At 40.5% G+C, this 10,864-nt stretch overlaps 1 protein-coding gene across 1 annotated transcript in view; it reads left to right on the plus strand.

Annotated features, from left to right (window-relative positions):
* Positions 1–10,864, plus strand: part of PKHD1 (polycystic kidney and hepatic disease 1 (autosomal recessive)) — a 535,504-nt gene that overhangs the window by 125,753 nt on the left and 398,887 nt on the right. The gene's annotated exons all lie outside the window — the stretch shown is intronic.

Below are 10,864 nucleotides of genomic sequence, written 5' to 3' on the forward strand. Positions count from 1 at the left end.
GATTTGGTAAATTAAAACCTTGAAATTCTATGTTATTTCTAGTTCACAGATTCTGAACTTCCTTTTCTTTGTAACTGAGATTTCCTCTCCATTCCTTAGAGGCATTCCAGATTAGGTTATAATTTCTGCTTTTACTTTTACTTGGTCCAGGAGTGCCTCAGGCAAAGGATACTCCTACATTCTCCAGCATAACACCGGCTTCAGGAAAAGGGTAGCGGTTCTGAATTTCACACTGATATTGGCATCCAGGCATGTTCAAGGTCAAGAATCTGTGCGGGGTCACTGAACACAGACCATTGTTCATAGGACTGTGGCATGAGATTCAGAATGATGCCCCCGCTTTGTTTTAATACACCGTGGAGGTGGGAACTGACAACATGTAAATTTTGTGCAAGAGCAGGGTAGGTGTGAGTGAATAAAATCCTTTTATTTTAAGCTTATTCCCTCTTTTTCATTTTACTCCTTAAAAAAGTCGGTTTGCCTGAAGCCTTCTTTGTTGAGGAGTAAAGTGAATAGTTTCCTTCTAGGCCCTTCTCTTGGGGAAACTACTTGGTTAATAATGGATTCACTTTCATTCAGTGAACCAGGATTTTAGCCAAGAAGAATCCATGCAGTCTTCCCAGGTTTATTGATCTATTCACCACATTCTCTTTTGGGAATGGATAATTTTAACGGCATTGCCAATAAAGCATACTTGTTTTTATCTTGTCTTTCTAATGAGCGAACGCTAGAGCTGAAGCCTCTCTATGGGCTTGTTTCTTTTCGCCTTGTGGCCTGCACTCTTTGTCATAACCCAGTTTTCAAATCTGTCCTCGTAATCCAGCTTGCTGTAGAGCAAAGAACTTCATTAACGTTTCCTGCTAGACTTGAAAACAATTAAAACGGTGCCTAGAAAGAGTTAAAGAGGACCCCCCAAACCCTGAAACCAAACAGACATCACAGAGCAGGGATGGCAGGTAAAGTGGTTGCTATAAACACTTTCTCCTGAAAGCTGTGTCTTTTCAATAAACACACCGTTAGACCCTAGCAAAATATTTCCAGTTGCCTTCATGGGTGGTGCAGTGCTGGAAGCTGTTGGCTCGTGCTCAGTTAAATTTCAAACGTCAAAGCTCATTAATAGTGATTTTAGCCAAAGACAGCTTGTAAGGAGCTGTGCAAACTTAACTTCCTCAAATAAAATGAGAAGAAAGATGACCATTTAACATTGCTTTTCCTCCCCCTGCTTTCTTCACCTCCGCTTCAAGTTTGTTTTTGGTTTTATTGACAGTAGGTTTCGAGTTTATATTCCACATTTCCCTTAATTTGCCTTGTCCTTTTATCCGCCCCCCGCCCCTTGGGAAATAGGCCTATTACAAAGGTGTTGCGATGTTTCTTTGAGTTTTAGGAGGAGTGTTTTGTCTGTTTGAAGCGGGCCTGGAGGAGTCTGTGAAAGTGTTAAGGCAGAAGGTTCGGCTTTTGAGGGAGAGAAACACACTGTGATATGATTATGTGCTCAGACGCTGTTTCCAGCCCCGTCTGAATACAAATGTAAAAGGAGATTCCGTTGACACAATAATGATGTTTCAAATGAAAATATCAGTACAAGCAAGTACCCTCATTATTTGCAGTCTGGGCAGTTTTCACCACTGTTAGTTACCTGGAAAATTAAATTAAAAGACATTTGTTTTTAGCCTGGTCTGAATTTCCCCATGCAGTTGTGACTGTGGGTTGGCCTGCCATGTTAAATTGTCTGGCAAACTAATTAATGATTGAGGTACCCATTACAAATTGGACACGAACCTGGTCTTCCTCTTGATTTTGGGTTTTGCTAGCAGTATGCTTTCGGGTGCTCCCTTCTTGAATCTTGCAAGGGCCTCCTGGGCACTGAGTAAACAATACTTGGGATTTCAGCATGTGATGATGATATGGGAGGCTCAAGGAGCCAGGGCACATGCCTTGGATGTGGTTTGGGTGTGGATGTTTTGGAGCTTCTCTCTCTGCAAGAGCTCTGTAGCCACAATGCCTTTGAGAAATTTGAGCTTGGGTTGCAGTGAGATTTTTGTGGACTTGAATCAGAGCCGAGCAGAGGTAGAGTATAGTGGGAAGAGCATGTAGGGTGAGTGCGTATTGGGGGTCCTGTTGTATCAGAGGTTTCTTGTGAGGGTTTATGGTGATTCCTTCTTGGGGGCAGGAATAGGTTCCCAACAGACGTTATAAACTCTATATATTTCTTTCTGTTTTTGACCAAAATAGGGGAATGTTACTTTTTTTCCCCCTTCCAACAGTTTGTTTACACTTTTCAAGAAGCTGACTGATTTGGACAACTGTTGCTATGCTACTAAAGGCTGTCAATTGTGAAAAGCCCACCATCTTAAAAGAAATTTAGTTACTTTCTTTAAATGGACTGTATTCATTTATTGTTCGTAGATTTCAATGATATTTGGCTCCCAGACAAAGGTTTTAATAATATGGAATCATGTTGAATAGACTGTACTGTTCCGAGTATCAAAAGTTTGCATGATTTCTTTTAAAAGCCAAGTAATTAGATTTCTGCAAGTAGGATTGTAGTCTGAGAAGTACGACTTAAAATTACTACTTTTTTGCTTTCATCTTTTCTACCTTCTCTTATAAACATCCAGATTTTCGCCCTTCTAAGAAAAGAAACAAGCTTTTTTAATTGTAATGATTGGCTTATGTGTTGGTTTCTTCTCAACAGTGAGCTCCCTGAGAGCAGGCAATTATGTTATTTATCATTTTATCCTCAGGGTCTAGCATAGTACCTGGCTCAATAAATGTTTATTGGTTGAATATTTAACTAACAACATTGTAGGTGGAATACACTCACAACGTTGTGGGTAGAATATTTAACTTAAGAGAAAAATCAATTTTATGAACTCTAGTGCAATTAATTATTTGCATGCCAATGGGGCCACAAATTACAAATAAATGCTATCAATTTATTGGAGCAGGTGTACAGGCATTCTGCTGACAGACATAGTGCCACCAGTTTGAGTTATACCTTGATCAATATTTTCTACAATCTTCTAAATAATTTTAACAAAGGACAAAGAAATCGTAAAATTTCAGGCAAAAGAAGCTTTTTGGTGCCACTGAAATCCACTGTTGGTTGGCTGCCTATGGTGCATAGTTTATAAGGTGATCTAACTCATTGATTTGGTCTAAGCAATTTGGTAAGTGCCTACTATGTGCCAGGTATGGTGCTAGTGATTTGTAGTACACAGGTGATGGCCATGTAGTCCCTGTCCCTGTAGGACTCACAATCTAGCAAGGCAAAATATTGATGGAAACACAGAGCACAAAAGCAGTGAGAGAAAAGTGCAGGGCAGGCTCTGAGAAAGCTTCTCTGGGCCCAAGAAAGTCCTCCCAGGGAGACTCAAAATGGAGCCAGGCCTTGGACGATGACTGTATGACTCAGGAGAGAAGGAGCACGTGTATAAGGACAGTCATGGCATGTGTGGGGACAGGGTGGCTTTGGTATGACTTGAGGATGGTGCAGGATCCAGTGGAGGCATGGGAGGAGCCTGAGATGAGGCTGGGAGACGAGGTATGGAGAGTCATTTGGATGGAGGGTTATATGGAGGTTTCTGCGGGTGGAGGGTTATATGCTTATTTGAGTTTGGACTTTACTCTCTAGGCACTGGGATCAGTTCTTTTCTAAACTCCACATTGTGTGTATTCTAAACGTGTGTGTGGGGGGCCCAGCCAGGTGTGTGACTCTGTGTGTATGAGGGGAGGGATAAAGAGAGGAAAAGGGAGAGAAAATGAATGAATGAGGTTAATTTCTCTAGGAAGGGAATATTAGCAGGAAGGAGGAGAATGGAAGGATGTGAGGAAAGTGGAAGCAGAGAGAGCAGAATAGCTATTGCATTCAATGGTTATCCGTTCAGCATCCATTCATTCATTTCATAAGTATTTATTAAAAACCTACTATGTGCCAAGTACCATGCCAAACTCTAGGTGCATAAACAGATATCCTCCCTGCCCTCGTGGAGCCTACAGTCAGGAAGATCCAGGTGAGAGATGAGCAGCTCTTAAACTGTGGCAGTAGCCCCGCACATGGAGAAGGAAAGGATGAACTAAAGGCATTTATGAGGAAGTGGGCATGATTTGGTGACCTATTAGATGTCCAGGGTGAAGGACAGGAGGAGATGTGGGTGACTATGTTTTTGGAGTTGGGGAACTCTGAAAACTTGGTGGGTAGTGGCGTCATTAAGAAATATTTCAGGTATTTATGGCAGAGGTAAGTTTATGGGGAGGGGAAAAGAATGAATGTAGTTTTACGTGTGTTATGGCTGACTGTTCCACATAACACACAAATGGAGATGTCCAGCCAGTTAGTGTTTTGAAGAGTTCAGACACTCTCTCCTTCAGTTCAGACCCTTCGGTTCAGGGTTCAAGATACAGATTTGAGAGTTGTTAGGAGGTAGGTGATCATAGAGGCCACAGGAGGAGGTGACGGTGTCCAGGAAGAATGTGCAGATGAGAAGGAAGGGGACAGATGCCTGGGGACTGTGGGAGGGTGTGGGGTGAGTGGAGAAGGGGGCTGATCCCTGCCGTGTTCTAGGTCACCTCCTCTCCTCAGAGGCACTGGATGTGGTAATGCCCAACCTCTTTTCTGCATTTTCTATCTCAGTCATTTGATTAGCTCATTTCCCTCTGTACCTAAGCTGTTTAATCTTAAGTAAAGAACCTCAAACTTTCCCTAAACCTGCTTTGACCCATGGTCCCTTTTATCACATGGTTGAATCTCTCCTTCCCTCATAGCCACCGTTGGTTGACAGGGTAGCGCCATTGGCTGTTTCTGGTTCCTCCCTCTAGCCCAGCCGCCCCCAGGCTGCTTGCTTGGCTTTGACAGCCCCTCAACACTGAAACGACCCCCGTCAAGGTCTCCTGTAACCTCCTGTTAAACAAGGACTACTTTGAAGTCCTTATCTTATGACCTGTTTCAAATGCGTTAGTCTTGATGAATTCTAATAATCTCTTAACTCCAATCCAGTCCAATGTCATTTTGAAAACTCAAAATTTATCCAATTTTTAAAGACTCCTCTGCCCCCAGATAGCTTGGAAGCCTGTGTGTGGGGTGGGTGGGGAATGGCTCTTTCCCTCCTCCCAATCTCCTTCCTCACTTCCTCCAGGAGTTGGCCCAGGGAGAGAAGGGGGAGGGCCAAAGAAGACATATATGTATCAGGTCCAGCTGCTGTCTGAGGTGAGTACTGTTTGTGTGGGAGACATACAGGTGTTAGCTCTCTCTCATGGGCTTTTTTGTGGGTTCATCAGAGATCCTTCTGCTGGGGTCCTCGTTCTGTAACACTCTCTGATTGGCTGGCCCATCATTTTTTGGAGTGGGTAGCTTTGCTTCTCCCCCAACAATGCAGTCTACCTCTTGGGAAAGATCTCTTTACATCACACCAGATCTGTTCCCTTTGGTGGGATCCATGTTCGCCTTTGTCTCTCCAGTAGTGACATGCCTCTTGCTCCCAAACCAATGCCCTCTCTTCCCTCTGCTGCTGGGCAAGGACAAAGTGGTCCCTCACTTTTAGACTTTGCAGGTGGGAACCAAATACTAGGGCCTTTTCCATTAAGCTCTCCCATCGGAGAAGTAGGAGAAGCTCTCCTCTCATTTGGCTTAGGTGCACTGAGAGTGGAGACAGAAAATGCCACAGCATACCAAAGTTTGTGAAGTAGTGTGAGGCAAAGTACCATGACAGTTTGTGCAAAGCCTGGTGGAAGCAGTAAGAGGGTGGGGGTAGCTCTGCTTTAGGGTGAGGGGCACTAGCAAAAGCTTCACAGAGAAAGAGGGATAACTTGGCTTTTGAAGAATGAGTTTGCCTGGTAGAATAGGGTTGAAAGGCTCTTCTAGATGGAGGTCATAGAGGTGAGCTCTGTGAATGAAGGCACGGGGATGTGAGACAGCAGAGTGTGTCTGAAGACTGCAGGTGATTTCTGTATGTTCTCACACGGGAGTAGAGTGGAGGGGTGAACGGGGCTTGTGGACACATGCAAACACACAGAAGCGAACTGGAGAAACCCACGTTCCACAGAGCAGCAAGGCAAGGGTTGCCTTCTTTTCTGTTTTTCATTCCTTCATCTGGTTTTAGGACCTAGAGAAAGTCACTTAATTTCTGTGACTCATCTGCAAAACGAGGAGATTAGATGTTCTCCAATTCCCCAATTCCGAATTTGGCTCCAAGAAATCACTGAAAGTTTAATTTTTAATCTAATTGTTTGGTCTAGAGAACTAGGGAACCCAAGAATATTGGTGATTTTATTAAAGGCAAAGAAACATCTTGTTTTGAGTTTTAAAAATTGTGATAAAATATACGCCACATAAAATTGACCATTTTAACCATTTTTAAGTGTACAGTTCAGCAGCATTATGTACATTTACATTGTATGTAACCATCACAACCGTATGTCTCCAGAATGTTTTCATCTTCCCAAACTGAAACTCCATATCATTAAACTCTAACTCTCTCATCCCCCTCCCCACAACCCCTGGCAGCCACCATTCTACTTTCTATCTCCATGAGTTTAACTACTTTAAGTACTTCGTATACGTGGGATTATGCAATATTTGTTCTTTTGCGTCTGGCTTATTTCTCTTAGCATAATATTGTCCTCAAGATTCATCCATATTGTAGCATGTATCAGCATTTTCTTCTTTTTTGAGGCTGAGTAATATTCCAGTGTATGCATATACACGTATATACCACATTTTGTTTGTCCATTCATCTGTCGATTGACACCATTGGGTTGTGTTTGCCTTTTGGCTACTGTGAATAATGCTGCTGTGAACGTGGGTGTACAAATATCTCTTTGAGACCCTGCTTTCAATTCTTTTGAGTATATATCTGAAATTGCTGGATTATAGGGTAATCTTAGTAATTTTTTATGGAGCTGCCATACTGTTTTCCACTGTGGCTGCACCATTTTACATTCCCACCAACAACGCCAAAGAGTTTCAATTTCTTTACATTCTTCCCAACGCTTGTTGTTTTCTGTTTTTTTTTTTTTTTAATAATAGTTGTCCTAATGGTGCAAAGTAGTATCTCATGGTTTTGAGTTGCACTTTCCTAATCAATGACGATGTTTATGTGCTTATTGACCGTTTGTATATCTTCTTTGAGAAATGTCTATTCAAGTTCCTTGCCCATTGTTTTTAAGTTGGGGTTTTTGTTGTTGAGTTGTAGGAGTTCTTTATATATTCTGGATAATAATCTCTTATTAGACATATGATATGCAAATATTTTCTCCCATTCCATGGGTTACCTTTCCACTCTGTTGATAGTTTTATTTGAAACACAAAAGTTTTTAATTTTAATAAAGTCCAATTTATCTTTTTTTTCTTTTGTTGCCCTAGTTTTGGTGTCATATGCAAGAAATCATTGCCAAATACAACGTTGTGAAGATTTTCCCTATGTTAAAACAAAGAAGCATCTTTTATATAAATTTTAAGTTAGCCTAAGTTCTATCTTTAACATTCAAATCTCTTGTTTAGTCTGCAGAATGTAGTTAAGCTTCATTTATCTTCTACTTTGACCTTCTATCCTCTAAACATTCTTTCGGTGCCTTCTTATCATCTTGGTTGCTTAGGGAATCAGGCAAGGTTTCAATTTTCTATGCCCATTACATTGTCTTTAAATGTTCTCAAATTGTTCAAAAGGCTTAAAACAATGTTTTAAGCTAAGCATGGTTTAGGTTTGCTTTGGTCTGTCCATATGAGAAGCTTAAAGACTTGCAGATTAGTTGAGCATAATGGGAAGGAGGAGGGGTAAGACGGAAAAGTTAATTCTTTCTGGATCCTGTGATTGATAAAGAAAAGAGATGTTTTATTTTTTCTCTCTCTCAATTTTCTAGAACAAAAACAAAAATCTACTTTGGGTACATCCCAGGCAAGGGAAACTTCATCTGGAGGGGGAATATCAAAAAGTTGTCAATTAGTGAAAGATGGGGAGTGACAGAAAGCTGCGCTGCATGCTTGTCAGCTTTTTCATGGTGTCTACGATGTGGCTCAGACTTACTGGAATGCATAATGACTGCTCCATCAAGAAAAATTTAAAAGACCAAAAATCACTTTGATTTGACTTTTGTCCTGACTCTATCCCTACTGAATTCATTTGGTAATCTTGTAGCAGTCACTTTGTTTCACATTTATAAAATGAGATATTGGAACAGATATCTAAGCTTTCATTAACCCTGAGGTGTAATACAGGAGCTTGTTGGGAGCTGTATTTCTTCGCATTGGGAAAATGGGGAAATAAGAAGTTTCTATTTTCTTAAAGCAAAACAGAGCCACATGAATAATTAATCCTTAGCAAGTTAAACATTAATTTTTGGCAAGGGAGTAATTCCCCCAAATTGGGAGAATTCTGGGGGAAAAGAATTTTGCACACATTCCTGAGAGGTGTTGTGGTTCTCATAACTCCCCAATATGGTTTATTGCATTAATTCCTCCTTGAATCCCCAAGTAGTTGATTACTGCTACTTTAAAGCTTGTTTCATGAAGGCCTTTGTGGCCTTTGGATTTCCAAAGCATGAAGGGCTTCTTGGGTGAAAACTATTCCTGTGGATTGTTTAGTATTCCCCAACGGTTCTGAGTTTTCTGCCTTTAAGGACACATAATAAGGAAAGTTTTTCAAGTGTTTGTATAAACTTATGTGTGTATGTTATACACCCATGTTTATACATTATATGAAGTATATACAATGAATTCCAGGTGACTGTAAAACAAATGATTAACGTGTGTTTTGCTATCTGGAAATTATATTGAGCTTTATGAATTTTTGGAAAGGCTTTGAAAAATGTTTGCTTATGGAGTTTTCTCTAAAGAAGAATTTACTGCAAAGGAAAATGCATATGTTTAATTAATCTTATTTATCAACAGTTCAAAGAAATAAATTCGGGATATATATTGTAAAAAACAGCTTTAAGCACACTACTTTGATATACTAAATATGTGATAGTTGACTTTTGGATGTTTTATTTTTAATCACTGGGGTATTTAAATTATGTCACCTCCTGATTGCTTGCTGCTTCTTCCCATATTGATAACTGGCACATGAAAATTTGAAAAATAAAATGCAGTTATTTTTCCATCATGTCAAAATGGCATGTGGTTTTGATCCTGAGAGTGGAGGGTTTCCATCAGACTGCCCTATCTGAAATCTCTGGGTCTATTTCCTCCTTTGCCTGGACTGCTGTTACTGGTAGTTGGTGTTATTCAATTATCTCTACATTTTAACCTTGGTGTTTACTTCTAATATCGCTAAAGTCAGTAAATGATTCATTGCATTTGGAACCAATAAACATCGTTTGGCAGAAAAGGGACAATATGTGGCAGATGCATTTGGACTAAAGCGAACAATGCATTTGAAACTAGGCTCTAAGAGCTTAGAAATTTAATTACGTATTCATGGATACAGGGATAGGTACCACAATGCCTCACTCATCGTGAGCTCTCAGTGAATGTTCACAAAGGTGCTGGTGATGGTTTCATTCAACACAATCGTTATGCACAAGAAGGGCTTCTGCCCTACGGTGGAGAGGAAAGCAAGTTTCCCAAATTCTAGGTTCTTGAGAATTCATACCAGCTCTGACACACATCTTTCTGGGTTTCCTCATTCCTCAGGTAGGACTGATAATTTTGTGGTATTAGCATTAACACAAATAACCTTGTGCATTATCAAATACATACATGAATGCTTAATAATAATACATAATGCTACTTTCAGGAGATCTAAAAACCTAAATTAACATTTCCTTTGTCCTGCCTAAAAAGTACATTAATCTCTACTCTGAAGCTTAAAGAATTAGGAAAAAGTTATTTAGTCAAGACCAGTAAAGATACCAAGTCAGGATGGATTTCTCTGGTTTCTGAATTTGGTTTTTTCCCCTGTAATGCATTGACTTGACTTTTCTTCCTCCCTCCCTCCCTCCCTCCCTTCTTTCCTTCTCTTCCTTCCTTCCTTTTTCTTTTTCTTTCTTTCTTCCTTCCTTTCCTTTCCTTTTCTTTCCTCCTTCCCTTCCTTCCTTTCTTCCTTCCTTCCTTCCTTCCTTCCTCCTTCCTTCTTTCTTTCTTTCTTTCTCTCTTTCTTTCTTCTTTCTTTCTTTCTTTCTTTCTTTCTTTCTTTCTTTCTTTCTTTCTTTCTTTCTTTCTTTCTTTCTTTCTTTCCTTCCTTCCTTCCTTCCTTCCTTCTTTCGTAAGTGAGGGAATAAAAAGCCAAATGCTAGAGAAAGAGTAGTGCTATTGATACCAATTATATTCCAATACCATTCTCAGAAGTAAAGTCAGAATACAGACTTTAAAAAATTCTTAGTATCTCCCAAAAGACACATGTCATGGCTGTGTTCAGAATCAGGAAGATTTGCATTTCTTTAGCCTGCATAGAGAGAGGTCGCGACCCCATAGAAATCCTTGTGTCATTTACTGTATATCTCTGGTAGTCATAACTCTTCCTGAGCAAATGAAAGGCCTGCATCAGGTCTTCTATGTTGCATGCCCCATTGTGGGGAGTCATTTATGCAGTGAGAGAACAACCTGGCCTTCTGCCCAGTGCTGGCGTCTTACCTTGACCTTGTTGTTATCTATACTTTGGAGCAATAACTTCAGCAAAGTGGGAACCCCGAACATGTTCTCTGAGAAAATTGCTCTCCCAAGAAGGCTACGATGGTGGCATATTAGTTTTCTTGTGCTGGATAACAGATGACCACAATCTTAATGGCTTGGAAGAATGCCTATTTATTATCTTACAGTTATGTCAGTCAGACGTCTGGACACAAAGTGGCTGGGGTCTCTGCTCAGGGTCTCAAGGCTGGAATCAAGGTGTCAGCCTGGCTATATTCTCTTCTGGAGCCTGAGGTCTTC

The sequence above is a fragment of the Propithecus coquereli genome, unplaced genomic scaffold, assembly GCF_000956105.1.
Source record: "Propithecus coquereli isolate 6110/MARCELLA unplaced genomic scaffold, Pcoq_1.0 Scaffold29, whole genome shotgun sequence".
Lineage (NCBI taxonomy): Eukaryota > Metazoa > Chordata > Mammalia > Primates > Indriidae > Propithecus > Propithecus coquereli.